This window comes from Saimiri boliviensis, chromosome 9 (assembly GCF_048565385.1).
Source record: "Saimiri boliviensis isolate mSaiBol1 chromosome 9, mSaiBol1.pri, whole genome shotgun sequence".
Classification (NCBI taxonomy): domain Eukaryota; kingdom Metazoa; phylum Chordata; class Mammalia; order Primates; family Cebidae; genus Saimiri; species Saimiri boliviensis.
In genome coordinates this window covers 41,905,767-41,921,628 of record NC_133457.1, presented here as the reverse complement: position 1 = coordinate 41,921,628, position 15,862 = coordinate 41,905,767, and the positions used below count along the sequence as shown (strand labels likewise).

The 15,862-nt window shown below is 44.2% G+C and overlaps 1 protein-coding gene across 5 annotated transcripts in view; it reads right to left on the bottom strand.

The window, feature by feature from the left end:
- Window positions 1-14,051, bottom strand: part of LRRC3B (leucine rich repeat containing 3B) — a 126,400-nt gene extending 112,349 nt beyond the window's left edge. For 2 of the 5 annotated variants that reach the window (XR_012519215.1, XR_012519214.1), the window contains exon 1: window positions 13,334-14,051. The gene's annotated coding sequence lies outside the window, so the exon portion shown is untranslated. The other 3 variants (XM_003936044.4, XM_074405744.1, XM_074405745.1) reach the window with 3 other exon arrangements.
- Window positions 14,052-15,862: the final 1,811 nt, after the last annotated feature.

Genomic DNA, 15,862 nt, shown 5'->3' with positions numbered 1-15,862 from the left:
GCCTGGGCAACAAAACTAGATTCTGTCTCAAAAACAAACAAACGAAAAACACTACAGCACTCTCCAGTTAAAAAGAAAGCGATATGGGCATTCCGCACTAAACCCAGGCTGGGCAGAAGAAAGTAATGCATATTGAAGGCCCACATTTTCCAGCACTGTTGTCCCAACATTTAGAAACACCCCTGGCATGAAAACAACACTGTCACTTTTAGAAATTTTGTTTTTTTTTTTTTAACACTAAAAAATGAGATTTAGCCCACAATTTAATATTGTCAATACATAGTCTTCATTACACAACGGGCACGCCAACTGTTACCTAAGCACTTCAGACTCTTCAAATCCCACGCCCACGCATTCTGAACTCATCTGCATCCAGATATGAATAAAGATGAATAGCATCTTGAGGAAATTGCTTCTCCATTCTCAAATGGCAGAAGCCATGGAGTATACTCCTCATAGTGTCTGAGGAATTTCTAAGAGCAACAAGAAAGAATCCTAAAGCCACCATTTTGTAAGAAAAATCACATCCTTCTATGGCAACCTACTGACCGGGCATTTCAAATTAAAAGGGACCTTAGAATTCCCTTCCTGTAATTCTCTCATTTTAAAAAAAAGGACTTTTTCATTTTACTAAACTCAAGTTAATTAGGTTTTGGCAGGTCAGCAGCTCAACTCAGCATCTCTTTATAGAGAACAGTTCTAGGAGACCTTGATGAAATTGCAAATGCTTAGAAACAGTCATTTGCTTGCATGCTGGGTAAATAGGAAAGCATGCTGACTGTATTTATTTTCCTATCATTATGTCACCGTGGGGTGAGCTAGTAAAAAAAATAGAAGCTGCTAACATTTTGGGGTGTGTGTGTGTGTGTGTGTGTGTGTATGTGTGTGTGTGTATCCTAAAATAAATTTATTTTTTCTTGATCTCAAACCATTATTCCATGATTGCAGGAAGTCCCCAGCACTAGAATGAATTGTTCTCTAAATATTTATAAATTGGGTATTATTCACTTAATTCATTAGTGTTCATTCATTCATTCAACAGGTAGTTACTGAGTGCCAATTTTGTGCCAGGCTGGTGGTATACACAGGTGCAAAAACGAGGTCCATTTTTATCCCAAGAGATGCTTACAAGGTGAATCCATGCCCAGGCTAACCTACATTAATTTCTTGTCTTAGTTTGGGCTGCCATAACAAATTGCCATAGACTGGGTGGCTTAAACAATGAAAATTTATTTCTCACAGTTCTGGGGAAGATACCAGCAGGGTTAATGCCTGATGTGGGCTCTTCCCTTGAGTTGCAGACAGCCACCTTCCCACTGTGTCCTCACATGATCTTTCCTTTGTCTGTGCAGGTGGAGAGAGAGCAAGGAAGTATACTTTCTGGTGTCTTTTCTTGTAAGAACACTAATCTTATGCTGAGGACCCCACCATCATGACTTCCTATAAATCTAATTACTTTCCAAAGGACCTGTCTCTAATTACCATCATATTAGGGGTTAGGACTTTGATACCTCCTTGATAACAAATGTGATCTTTCATCTACGAGTTCAGTAAACCACAGTGTCTCAAATTCACCTCAGAGAAGAGGAACCTTGGCTCCTCTGGGACTCCTGCAGCAGCTACAGGGTTAGTGATCCAGATGCCGGCAGGAAATGGGAGCTATAGAGGCAGCAGCCACTGAAGTCCTGTGGTTCAAGTGGCTTGAGGCTCAGGGGAGACTAAAACAGACTCTGAGGCTCAGGTCAGTTCTGAAGCAAAGGTGATAAAATTTCTGCAGTAGAGCCAAAACCCATAATGAATGTGCTTCTGTAACTTAGGTATCCTTATTTCAAGGCCTGCCTGTCTCTTTGAAGTTTCTTATGATCATGTAAAATCAGGCAATACAACAAAACAAATAAAGATAACACAGATCAGACAACACCAATATTCAACATATTATAATAGCCTGAAGTTTTTGCAAAGCTGTAATTACAAAGAGCTTTTAACCAGGCCCAATGAAGCAAGATGGGTACATATCCAACTCTCAGCAGTGTCAAAGCCAACAGCCACCAAGCTCAGCCCCTCAACCAGAAATAATTTGACTTTACAGGGTTTGATCATTTCCTTAAAAGCCTGTATGATCAAAGCCAGCCTGGAATGGAAAGGGATCAAAAGACGGGAAATCACACAAATGCAAGTACAGATTTTGACATAATCCCAACTAACAAGTAGTGCAGCAGAGTTCTTTTCAGAGAATCCTCCCCCCACCTCAAGGAAACATCCAACACACACCACGTTGAGGTGAAGTGAACCTTTTCCCTGTCACCCTGAATCCATGCAGAATCGATCAATAACTCTTAGGTGGATCTTTGACATACAGACTTTGAAAATGGAATGTCAAGCTCCTTGTGATGTTTTTAACAGAATAAAGGGAAAAAATACACCTACATTTTTCTTCCCCCATCTATCGTTAAAATTAACAAGGCAGGTGAGGACATTCAGGTATCTTTGGGTGACTTAAACTATGCTTAGGGCTGCACTGAGTGTAGGCTCTGCCACAGCAGAGTCACAGGACTCAGGAAGAATTCTAACACTTGCCTGATTCCTTGCAAGGACTTTTATCTCCATCATCCAAAAAGCTCCTCACAGCAAGGTATGAAAGAAAAGAAACATAGCTATCTGGCAGAAAACCAAGGTTCAGAGAGTTTAAGAAACTCACCTGCCGTCACACAGCTAATGGCAGAATCATATTCAAAACCAGACATTTCAATTGCAGAGCTTACCATCTTTAACCAAGCTTTGGAACCCAGGGCCCGCTTTCCTGTGGAAAGCTGAATATAGCCTGCATATGTGTTTTGTTTTGTTTTATTTTGTTTTAAATTTAATTAGTTCTACCATGTTTTAATTGAATTAGTTTTGCCAAACATTAGGAGCTTACACATACAGATCTGGATTTCTGACACCTTTTGCAAAATCCAAAGTTCAGATCTATATTGATGCAGGCAACAATAACAACAACAACAACAACAACAACAACAAAAACAAAAACAAAAACAAAAAACAAAAAAAAAAAAACGGATTAAAGGAGACTGCAGTTCGCTTCCTGGAAGATGTTGCCATAACCCAGGGTAGATCAAAGATCTCCTCTGTCTGTGACTTCATGCTCAGCTACACAAAACCTTAACAAGTCATTTATTCCGTTCCCTTTCCTGTGTCTGTGCTTTCCCTCCTCCTGGGATATCCATACCTCTCTCATCAATTTGTTGGGTATATGTAATCAGCTTCCAGGATTCGGTTCAAATGTCCCTGGTTCCATGAAGTAAATTCTGATATCCCTGAAATAACTAACCAGGCTTTGTTCAGTGTTTTTGAACATTTTCTTACGCTTGCTTTACTAAACTTGTTTTCACATGTGCATATTCAGTGCTGAACACACAGTAAGTGATCAATAATATTTTGTTCAATACTGCTGACAATGACTTAAGTAGTACTTCTCATGTGCCAGACACTGTTAAAAAGCACCTTGTTCACGTTCCTTTATTTAAGTCTCACAAATACCTATTAATTATATCCATTCCAGGTAGAGAAAACTGAGGCATACTAAAGGTTAGACAATTTTCCCACAGTCACTCACTCAGCTATTAAATGGCAGAAGACTACTTAGAACTTAGTCTGGCTACCTCTGGATGAGTGGGTCGATGGGTAGGTGGATGAACAATTAGAAGAAAGGGAGGGAGAGAAGAAGAGAAAGAAGAGAAGGGAGGACAGATAACTGTCAGCAGTAGGGAATGGCAGATGGAGACAGATGTGAAAGAGCACTTTGTGTTACAGGAACATCAAATCTTTTGGTGGGGCAGGGGCAGTGGTGTGTGCTTGTAAAATCTACAACCAGCTTTCTAGGGGTAAAAGCTTGCTTTGTAGTATGAATAATGGTGTAAATATCCTCCTGCCATGGCTGATTTCATGGTGCCAACATGATATCTGACCACAGAGCTGGAGAGAGAAATTGTGGACACTTGTCAGTACAGGCCAGTTTGAAAACACCAGAGCATAGGGTATGCCAAGGAAAATGACAAGAGACAGGTAACAGTCAGGTGACAAAGGACTGTGGAGGTCAAAGCAACTCCATCTTGGATGCTAATTCACCATGTTGACTTCTGATTACCTTCAGTTCCTGGAAGACCTCTAAGTTTTCCCATTTATCTACTGTTCCTTGTGTAAGAACAGGTACTTACTATAAATCTTGCCCTTAAGTCAAACAAACTTGATGATACCATACTTCAGTGATTCTACAAATATTTTCTAAATCACCCTTTCCTACAATATATAAACCCTGGGTCTAGAGGGTAATGGCTCAGTGATCCACCATCTTGTCTCACCATCACCCAAGACACAGACATGGCTTCTGTTCATAAGTCCCAACTATAGGTTTCTTTCTGAGAAACTAGATTTGTCAGCCTCTTTCTTCAGCCTCTCAGCTTCCTTGAACTTTGGGGGTATGTTTGCATAGACCTGCCCATTGCTAAACAATGACCTATTAAACTATACTAAGGATGAAATCCTCTTATATGCAACCAGGAGTACTTTAAAGCCTTTTAGCAGAGAATGATATGATCATAGGGTTATAAAAAGCTGGACACAAGACAGGGACATAGTCAAAATATTAGGAACCCTTCTTCATCTTCCTATATTTTTCTTGCATGGCAATTATTGCTGTAAGAAAAGCTATTAATTGTTTCACCCCTTTGTACCTTGTCCGTTTACCAGATTGCTCTCTCTGTGCACTCTCCCTCAGCCTTCTATTGTAGGCTCCCACAAGTGCTTCAGGTGAAATAGACCCTCAGGACTACAGAGTATCCACCTATCATTGTTGGATCTGTAACATGTAAAGGCTGGAAGGCCCAGGCAAAGAATTTAGTCTGCGTCAACTTAAACAGAGAAAACATCATATGGGATATAAAGAAAACAATGTCAGACACATCCTTGACATTATAAACCCATATAACTGAAAGGGACGTTAGAAACCATTTAATTCCTAATTGTCCTCTTACTGGGGAAATAGAGCCCATAACATTTGATGTAGCCTGCCCAGTGCCACAGGGATGGTTAGAGTCAAAGCTGGAACTAGAACTAGGTGGCCTGGTTCCCAGTCAAAAAGTCTACATGCACATAAAGAGGGCATTTCCTGGGATGTTGCCACCCCTGTAGGGTCAAAGGCTTTCTTAGAAGAGCTTTTTTCTTCTACTAAGCAGGTTCCATTTCACCAAAGGGAACAAGCAAAAACACGCTAATTTCTAGGAGCAGGGACATTCTGTTATTTTCCCCTAACACTGGACAACATGAGCCATCTGTTTAGGAAACACTCTGTGACCACCATTCCTTCTTTAACACTCAAGGCCTTATTATCTGCTTTAAAATTCTTCAGATCCTGACCTTTTCCCATGGGTCTCCATCTACCTGCCTGTTCTAAAGCCATTCCCTGATAATTGGGAAGTGGGGAGGGAAATGAAGCAAATCTTTAAAAACTATTGTGGCAAGTCTACTTAAGAGAAATTGTTGGAGGGGAAGCTGAAACGTTTGGCTGGAATGCAATGTAGTCTGATAATTCACCCTCATTTCAGGTGATATTGGCCAAGGCTACAGTGAACCTAGCCAAGGGGGCCACTGAGAACTAAAACACAAGCCTGTGTTCATCAGGCCAGGATCCAGGAGGCCATTGCTGCCCCAAGGAAGCCCACTTCTCAGTTCTCACAAAGGTATCCCCTAGCCTGATTGTGGCCCTGATACAGGATCCTTTTCCAGCTGAAGGTCTTCTCTACTTTCCATTACCAGTATCTGCAGTCTTGATCCCTATGAACAGAGCAGAAAAAGCCAATTCCCTGAGCCAGAGAAGTGAAAACTGGTCTGGGGAGGAAGATCCCCACGTATGAACACAGCTAGAAGATCCCAGCGTGCTAAAGCAGCCGTATTACCATTTGCCCGGGCCTGCCTCAATGAATATCTACTGTCTTGGAAAAACAACTAAAAGCCCTTTCATTCTGCAAAGTGTCCCAGTGGAAAATGATAAATTATATGGTTACCCTTGTCTGGAGTTCTTGGGATCAAAGACTTCCAAGGCATCTTCCAAGAGAATTCAAGGCATCCACGAACTTGCATGGAAAAAAAATCGCAACTTTGTGAAGCTTAAACAGCAATGGAGCATCTCATTCCATTTTGAACACAGGCCATAAACCTTAGTAGTAGCAATACTATTGATTATATCACCAATATAAATATTTTCATGCCACAATACAGCTGCCACGTTTATCTCACAGCAGCATTTATGCCTATTCCTATTTTGAAACAACAGTAGCCACTAGTCCCACTAGCAGGTCTTGTTATACGGGCATTATGTAGGAACCACATACATTAGTAGCAGTGGTTTCTTTGATAAGTCAACAAATAGATATTTCAATAAAGTTGGTTTGTGCGGTGATCTTATGTATTGTATTTTATGCATTTAAACACACCATTCCAGGGCCCCTAGGCTTTGTCAGATTGAAAGGGCACCAGGGAATAAATCAGAGTAGGAGACCTTGTCTCTTATGCTTACTTTTTGTTTGCTTTCCCCCTTATCTTTTGGTTTAGGTTTACTAGCAGATATCTCTTAGTCTTTCTGTGCTAAGTACTAGGTTCTCTTTGGGTGTTTTTTTTTTTTTTTTTTTTTTTTTTTTTTAACCATGCCTCTCTTACTTCTCTTTCTCTCCTGCCCCCACCCTCCCCCACCTTTCTCTCCTGTTGTCTGCTGCTTCTCACTTGGTGCTCCTGTCTTGGCTGGCCACACACCATACCCCTTTCACAGGTTTTGCAGCAGAAGTTTTGGGTATCAACAGTCCACATTACATCTTCCCTTTGGGAATCATTTATCAGTTTACTAACAGACACTGTTTCTGAGCCACAATCACAACAACAAACTGGCCATTCCAATAAACGACCACACAACACAGGGTAGCAGGAAGATAAAAGCTTTGAAACCCTAAACTTAAATATAATTGTGGAAAGAGTGAAAAGTGTTCCAGTTAGTAATCCCTGATGGCCAGACATCTAGGGAAGATCAGCAGCCTGGATCAGGACTCTTCTCAGTGCAGAAATTCCCAGTGCAGCATACGAAAAGCATACTGCTTAGTCACTGCTAACCGGGGGAGCCCTCTGTAGCAGGCCTATACAATGCAATGATTGTTTCTCCAAATCAGAGCTCGGGTTGAAGACTCAGGGGAAAGCCATGAGACCTCTTAACCTTTGTGCTTCAGCTTTAGAGAGCTATGCACTGTGCTTTCAGCACTGCCCTCGCCAGAGGACATATTTGTCCTGAAATATTATAGCAGTCTCTCCCAGTAAGTTCCTGAGTACTTCTATCAATGACCTAAAATTGGAAGTAGGGAAGGAAGAAAAGGAGGGAGGGAGCAGGCAGGGAGGGGTAGAGAAGAGAATAAAAGGAAACTAGTATTTATTTAGAAACATACCACTTTGTCAAATATTACTCTATGGTTGGGAATAGCTTCAGATATTTTTAACAATATTTGTTTCCATTTTATTTATAATGAAAGGCACCTAAAGTATTTTAACTGAAAATGTAGTGGCATTTGCACTGGACAAGTATTAACATAAAAGGTAGCTTAGAGAGCTTAGGATAAAATGAAACTGTAAATTTCATAACCTTTCCTAATCTGTTCATGTATCCTCCGAAAGAATAAAATCTGTTTTTATTGGTGGGGGGGCATTTTTTTCAGTGATTATTCATTTATTTATTTTAGAAGAACTATATGGCCCTTACTGTTAACTTACCAGCTGTGGTGGAGAAATAGTACATTCAAGCCTATCAGTTTTTGAGAAGATTCCAGATTTGGAATTTCATATGTCATTTTCTTGTTGAGATGTATTAACTCATTAAGTTTTTATAAAGTATACGTAGATATATACTAACATCTCAGATATAAGAACTTCCATCATGGCTCCAAACCAATCAAATAAAGCTCATCAAAGTCATAATCTGTAGATAATAAAATGAATATGAAATTTATTAATCTTATGGATTATTCAAATCTAAATATAGGTTAAGATATTTTATACTTATTTAAAATAAAATCAGTGAGGATAAAGCCTCTCAGGTCCTACTCTGACCTTTTGTTTCTAGAATCTTCTTCAAACTCTTTCACATAATCTTATTTGGCTTATCTTGTTATTAAAAATAGAAGATCAGATATTCTGAATCTTGATTCTTTTTATTTTCAAATATCTAACTCAAATGAGATTTTTAAACTCATATTATGTACTGTATAAATGTATCTATTCATTGTATTCTGAATAAAAGTTTTTATTTTTCATATCCTTTGTCTTAGAGCATGTTGCTTAATAGTAATTATTATTGTAAATGTCAACAAACTCATACTGATATGATTTAAGATAAAGACGCACCCCAAAGAATTTCCCGACACAATATCAAAAGTCCCACACAGAGAGGACGTGTTGTGTGGGACTTTTGATATTGCACTGCATAGGAGCCACAGTGAAGTTAAGTAGAGGGATTGGACCACATAAATAAGATGAGGGTACAGCTCTCCCGAAAAAAATGAAGAAGTGGAAACCAGGAGGTCTGCCCTGGTTCCAATGGATTCTTCTTCCTGTGGTTCCTGAGACAGAGACCATTTATCTCGGATATTGTCACACTTAATTTCAGTGTTACATCTCTTTTCACACTGCTGCAACCCAACTAAACTGGTATCCCCACATCCGGAAGGTCACCCTTCTGGATGATCTGGTTTTGAATGGCTCTTCCTGAAGAGTGGGCCAGGTGTACAAGTTTTTTCTACTCGCATAAAAACAGTATTCATTTCTAGTGAATTCTCTGCAAAATGAATGCTTCCCCTTGAGCTAACTGGGGGCTCTGGGATTCAGAAAAGTTAGCCTGACACAAAAGGCAGCCTGAGATCAAGGGTAGGGAAAAAAAGGGAAGAAGAGGAGCAGCTGTTAGTGCACCCTGGCTCTCTGTCGGCATTCTCGTCACAGTTGGGTCCCTCAGCAGTCAAGCTTCACCTCCGTCTTCCTCCATCCCATCCTTCCTCTGACAATATTGTTGCCTCACTCTCTTCTTTTCTTCCTTCATCTCCCTCACTGTAGGATGGCCTAGGTCCTAGTGTGCCATAGCATTAGAGATGGAAATGCTGTTCCAGGTGACCTAAAATTTACCACGTTTCCACCATCTGCCTATGACTCTTCCCCACCCCCTCATGTGATGATGAGAAACAGGATTTTCTTATGCCCCTCCCTGTTGATTCCAGCTGACTTTGTGTTAGTTTGTCTCAAGGGAAGGATATCCTGGTACCACAGCTACAGAGAAAAGACATGGAGGATTCTTAGAAACTAGAACTATTTCCCACAAAAATGCTTAAATGTATATGAAAGCCCCAAGTGACTGGAGAAAGTCCGTCTTGTTGAAGGGGCTAGGTAGGCGGGGAAGTGACAAGTATTATTGAAAGCAATAAAGAACTATTTTTCCTCTTTCTGAGTCCCAAGTGCAGAAATATATTGTTTTTCCTCAGATTTACATCAGCATAAACTTTAATCAAAAGTCAAAAAACCAGGAGAAATCCTAAGAATTCATGCCATTGTATTCAAAAGAATGTTTCCTGATAGGAAAAAATCCCTATTATTTTCACAAATAATTGGAAGTATGGAAGGATGGAGCAAGTAAACCTAATAGAACCCTTTGCTAAAATCATTAGAAGTCATTTAATCGTATTTAGAATCATTCAGAGGGTTGCATAGTTAGTTTTTGTTGATTTGAAGGCTTATAAATATTCTATTGCAATTTTTAATTGTGCAAAAAGTCACATTTGTGGTAGCTTATTCATCATATATGATACAGGCTTTTTATGGTTATGCTGATTGAGAAGAAGTTATGGGAAAATAAGCAAAAGAGTCTTTAAAAATAAAAAGCCTTTTCCTAATTAATTTTAAGATGGTAAGAAGTAGCATGAGTGAGCACAATTTATTTACGTATAACGGTAGCATATTTGAGAAAGGGGCAAAGGCAGTGGTTCTAGCATTAATCCTGCTACAAATGTACCAAGTGGCCTTGAGCTCAGCATTGAATCTCCTCCCTGAGCCTGGATTGGGTGGGATGGTATCTGGGATCCCTCTTAGCTCTAACTAATTCTGTGGCTCCACGCCGAGAGACACACTCATTTGCAGAACACAGTTGCTCCCTAAAACTGCCTCTAGTTTTTGACCACAGAGCAAATCTCTGTTTATGTTTGGATCCCTCCTTCCATTTCTCTTCCCATTGAAAAACAGAATGTCTGCGAGTTTCAGAAAAGAAGTCCAGTACCCGTAGCCAGTTCTCTAAATCGATTTCCGGTACGAATATTCTACTATACCAAGGTGTACCTCAACAAATTTTGGGACAGGTGATACGCAACATCAGTCTCCCTGGTACTCTAGTCACAGGAGCTCACAGGCCAGGACTAGCACTCATAGTATGTCCCTGCAGTTTGGAGTAAAGGGTTAGGGGCCTCGCTCATGCTTCCTTCTAGACAAAGGGTTTTTAGTACCAAATAGGGCTGTGAGTACGGGACATACTCAGTGTGCTCTGTTCACCAGACCAAACAGCCGCACCATTTCCTGGCTGAATGCCAATAAACAAATAACTTGATTGCTTCGATACTGAGTTTCCCCATCTATAATGTGAGATAAATAACTGTACCCATCCTTCAGGGCTGTTGTGAGGGTTAAAACTAACATGAACCCACACAATATCGAAGATAGTATCTGGCACGTAGTAAGAACTCCACAATTGCTAGCTAGTGCTGATGGCTCGATTACTATTTGTCTCCCCAGAACAGTTCAGCAACCTGAAATAAACCTACCTTGGTATGAATTTGGAGTCTTTCCTCAAGTTACCAAGGGACGTGTTCTAACTTGTTTCTACATGCAAAAAGAAGTGGCCAGAGCACAAATTCAGGACATAGATAAGCATCCAGAGAAAAGGGGCCCTGGGGAGGTCAGAGATAAATCTCCTGGAGCGTGGGTTTTAAGTCTGGGATACTACATCAAGTATCCAGGTACTTGTGAAGAAGCACGGCTGTCTCATTAGGCCTAGCCTGTGAGGGTGTGGCCTTTGCGTGCTCCGGAGCTGCACCAGGAGCCTGCACACAGGGAATCCCCGTTCTGCTCCTTGGGGCTCTGAACTTTGCCACCGCTAGGCAGAGAGCTAGCTTCTCCAGGGGTGCCCCAGAATGGGAGGGACTGACCTCGGGGTTTCTCCCGGGAGCCCTGGCGAGTCGACGTTTCCTCCCATGTGGCCAAGGCGAGGGACCCAGAAAAAAGAACTGCTCTGAATTTTGCTTTTTCCCAACTGGTATAAGGGAGCAGGAGTCCTCTATAAGGCAACCGCGGAGAAAGTAAGAAAAGTCTGCACGCGGGAGGTCTGCAAAGGGAGGACCTAGAGGTTGTACAGGTTTCCAAACCCACTCAACCACCAAATGTTTCCCTATAGGGCTACTAGGAACCAGGAATCCACTCTGAGCCAAACGCATCTCTGGGAGAGGAGCATGCACCTCCTCAGAGAGAGACGGGTTAAATGAGGTGCTCACTGGCCTTGGCAGTGACTGGGTCCCCACCCGGAAATAGGGGGCTAGGTGGATGAAAGGGAGGGGTAGCTTGCCTCTTAGAAACAGCTGACTGCACCCCCTCCCGCAAACGGTCTTGCGCTCCAGACTGCTGGGGTGCGAAGAAGAAAAGAGCCTCCCTTTCAAGCATTGGCCAGAGCATCTGGAACCACCAAAACGATCTACCTGGAAACTGCAAGGTGGGTAGATCCACCTAAGCCTGGGATACCAGGTCTAAGAGCTGGGTCTCCCCTCACCCAAGGCCCACACCCCCTCGTTCGGCTTTTCCCTGCGCGCCCTCCAGCTCTGCGCTCCGCAGCCTCCCCGGCGCAGCACAGGGCTCCCCCACTCCCTCGCTCCGCCCAGGTGCGATTTCTGGAGGGGAGGGGGAAAGTGGCTCCCACCGCAGCCTCCGCTTCTGCGCTCTCCTCCAACCACTTTGGACCCCTGTTTACTCGCCGGGCGCTGGGGACTCCCCTCTACCCCGCACACACGTCTCCTCCTGGGAGACAGGAGTCCCCTTCCCACACTGCGGCTGTGGAAACATCCTTGACTACCGAGTGCCTGGCAGGGAAGGTGGGTGTGGGTCTACCGACCTGGCTGCGGAGGTGAAGAAGCTTAGAAGCAAGCGGATGCCAGAGAAGAGAGCGGACTACGGTCCTCTTAGAGCATGGAAAAGCATCCCTAGTCCACAATCTGACCATTCAGTCACCGCCCAAGATGCCAACGCATTCAGATTCTCGCGGGGAGGTTTGTTTGCCTCTGGGGAGAGGATCGCCCCATCCCAGGCACTCAGCAGTCTGCCTTCCCAAGTACCCAAGGATCCCTGCATTCCATTCCTAGTCTCCACGCGCCCCCAGGTACCCAGCCCCTCCCCCATATGTATTTACATACCCAGGCCAGCGCCCTCCGGACTCAAATCCCTTTTCCTCTTTGTCAGATGGCCTCTCAGGGCTGGCCCCTCGCCCACATTGGCAGTACCTTTTCGTTTCCCTCAACCGTGGGCAGATCTACCCCGACCCTCAGCCTCCTCCTCCACCGCAGGAACAACCTTTCCCTCCCTGAGCCACTCACTTCACCCACCCATATCTGCACTTGCAGTTCCCACGGCGCACAGCCGCAAGCCACACCAAAGGTTTCATTGCCGAGTTGGGGGTGGCGTGTGCAAGGGTGGACTGACTCCCATCGCGCTGGACGAAGCTTCAGGGGTGGCCGCAGCCATCCTCCACGTCCCACCTCCCTTATTTCACCTTCTCTGTCCCTACCCGGCTCCTAGAGGCAGGATGAGCACTGCTGGGTCCCAAACCCTCGCCTCAGGAGCCAGAGCTGCGGGGAGTGGAAAGTCGACTGGCAAGAACACACACGGAGAAATGGGCAGATGCATCTGGCAAGGGGGGCTGGGAGAAGGGCGCATGCAAGAACTAAACCCGCAACTTGCACAGCACGGGGTGAGCACCGGGCAGGGAAGGGGTCACAAAAGTTTTCAGACTATTGCATCGCAGCCGGCTGAAGGAGCAAAGAGGGTCGACTCTCTCCCCGCGGAGGTCTCTTTAAGAGTCTGCGCAAAAGGGATCAGGGGGCTTAGACAGGCATGGCTTAGAACTGGGGTAATAGTTCTCCTCTACTTGTTCCTTGGAGGGACGGCCTAGGTACCCGGGCACAGGGATGATCCCGCGCTCTGCGAAAAGCAACAGGCGGCTGCACCTTACCTTGCGCCAGTCCCGGGCCGGGGAGGCTGCTCCATCCTCGTGGTTCAGGGAAGAGGCGTTGGGTGCGTATGCCAAGGGGTGCGCGCGCTGCCAGGGCTGCAGCGACCGCAATCTCCAACCAGCTGCAAGCCGAGCTGCCCACCTGGGACCGGGCCGGCGCGGCGGGCTGGGCTCCCCGGCGAAGGCGGCCGCGTTGGTGCGCGGCGGCTGGGGCGCGGGACGCAGGCAGTGCGTGGCGCGGCTGGCGTCTTCGGGCGCCGCTACCGAGCGAGGGTGCGGCCCCGGGTGGCCGTGCGGGGCACGACTTGGCTCGCGTTGCTGCGGCGGCCGCTGCAGACCCTGCTCCTGGCGTCGTAGCCTTGCCGGAGGAGCAGACAAAGAAGCGAGAGAGGCAGAGCGCCGCTTGCCCAGATGCAATCGGCTCAGTCACTAGAGGGAAATCGCCTCCAAACCCAGGCTGGGGATGCGGGAGGAGGGGCGAGGCGGCTGGGGACTAGAAAAGCAGCAGGGAATTAACGTGACAGTCAGAGCCCAGCCAGCGCCTCGCGGGCGCCGCTGTCTCACCTCGCGGCTGGGGGGTCCGGAATGGAGAGAGGGGGCGGAGGCTGAGCGTTGGCTGCGGGAGGAGACCGGCTGTGGTAGGAGTATTAACTCCCTCCGCTGCTCTCGCCTTCCTTCCTCACACCCCCTTGCACAGCTCCACTCGCAGCAAGCTATGGCCCCATTCCTTCCCTGTTATTCTAACTACTGAGATCACAGCTGAATTAAGCTGACCAAAGAAGCAAAACGTGCAATGGATTGATTGCCCTCAATGAGGGAAAGCTGATGCTTAAAATCAATTCGACAAATGAGTGTTCACTGGGTGCCGAGCACTGTGCTCGGCTATTGTGAGGGAGGATTATGAGTAAGATACACCCCCCACCCCCAACCCCAGGTTCCATTGTCATATCTCAGAATCAGTTTCCCCTGCAATTCTGGAAGCCCGAAGTTTTGGGGTTGAGTTGCGGTCTCTGATCCCGACCCTCAACCAATCTAGTTTTCTAAAGCAGAAGGTGGAATTCAATTTTCCCTTCTTCTTCCTGGGATGACTTTAACGTGCAGTCGAAATGGAGTCTATAGGCCCCTTAAAAAAGCGTGCGCACGCCAGTGTGTGTGTGTGTGTGTGTGTGTGTGCGCGCGCGCGTGTGTGTTTCCGCGCGCGCGCTTTTAAGAGTAAGTCAAATTATTGGTTTTAGTGATGTTCTTAATTTCATGATTTTAATTATTTATCATATCTGCACCAGACACCAGTTTGGGGCAGAGGAACTCGTCTCTTCAGACTCTACAAATACCACCTTTTTCTAAAGCTTTTTTCCACTACCCCAATCCCCTAACTACAGGCAGAATAAATCTTTCCCTTCTCTTTGCTCTCTCAGAATGTCATTCGCCAATCACTTGCGGGACTTATACATTTAGAGATTTATCTCTTTACTCACATATGAGTATTCCCTGTGCTTTTTGTTTGTTCTCACTGCAACACCCAGTAGTGTTTTGTATCTAATGGGTACTCAAAGAAAGCTGATCCAGTTGAAGGTCATTTTCTCCTTCAATGTGAGCTAAATCTGTGCCTCTAGAATTAAAGAGACTCCAGGGACGAAACTTTTGATTTAGGGTGTGGTCGGGGGAGCCACACATAGAGTTAGACTCACAGCCCCTTTACTGCAAAGGTAAAAAAATATTTAATTCATTTCAGTCTCTAGACAATCTTCTCCCACTGACCACCCCACCTTTGCTGAATTCCAAAAAGCAAAAGCAAACCAAGCAGTTGAGCAATTGCATAGAGCAAGACATACATGTTCAGCTGCCAGCACCTAGAGTAAACCCATTCCAGGTAGAGAATGACCAAAACATCTTTATCATTTCATGACCTGTGTCAAGTATGTTGAAAGCCTGCCAAAGTTTCCTCATTTCTATTGAGGCTCTTTTATTCTGGATGCATTTTAGAACAGTTTGAGCAGTGTTACATTATTCAGAGGTGAAGACAATTGCTTTGTAGTTTAAGGGTTTTTTTTTTTTTTTTTTTTTTTTTTTTTTTTTTTTTTTTTTTTTTTGGTGTTTTCTGTCCTACCCTCTACCCTCTACAAATTGCAGGGTAGATAGATACCTCAGATCAGAAATGCTCCATGAAAATGGAGGTCCATAATGCAAGAGATTAGACTAAACGACTCAAGATATTTTCTGCCTCTTAAATGTTTTGATGCTATGGTTTAAAGTTGTTTTTGTTTTTTTAAATTTCTGTTCTTGTTTTTTAAAGGAGATTTTAGAACACAAACATAGATACATTTGGATACCAGGTATGTAATTTGGCATAGTTTTTCCGAAGGAAAATTTGTCACTACTATTGAAAACATAATTTTTTTGCATTCCATTGTTCCAGTGACTCTAATTCAACAAATTTATCCTCAGGAAATAACTAAGGTTGAGCAACAAGATTTATCTACCTGGATAGTCATTGCAATGTTTTTATATTAGTGGAAAATTGAAAAGAAG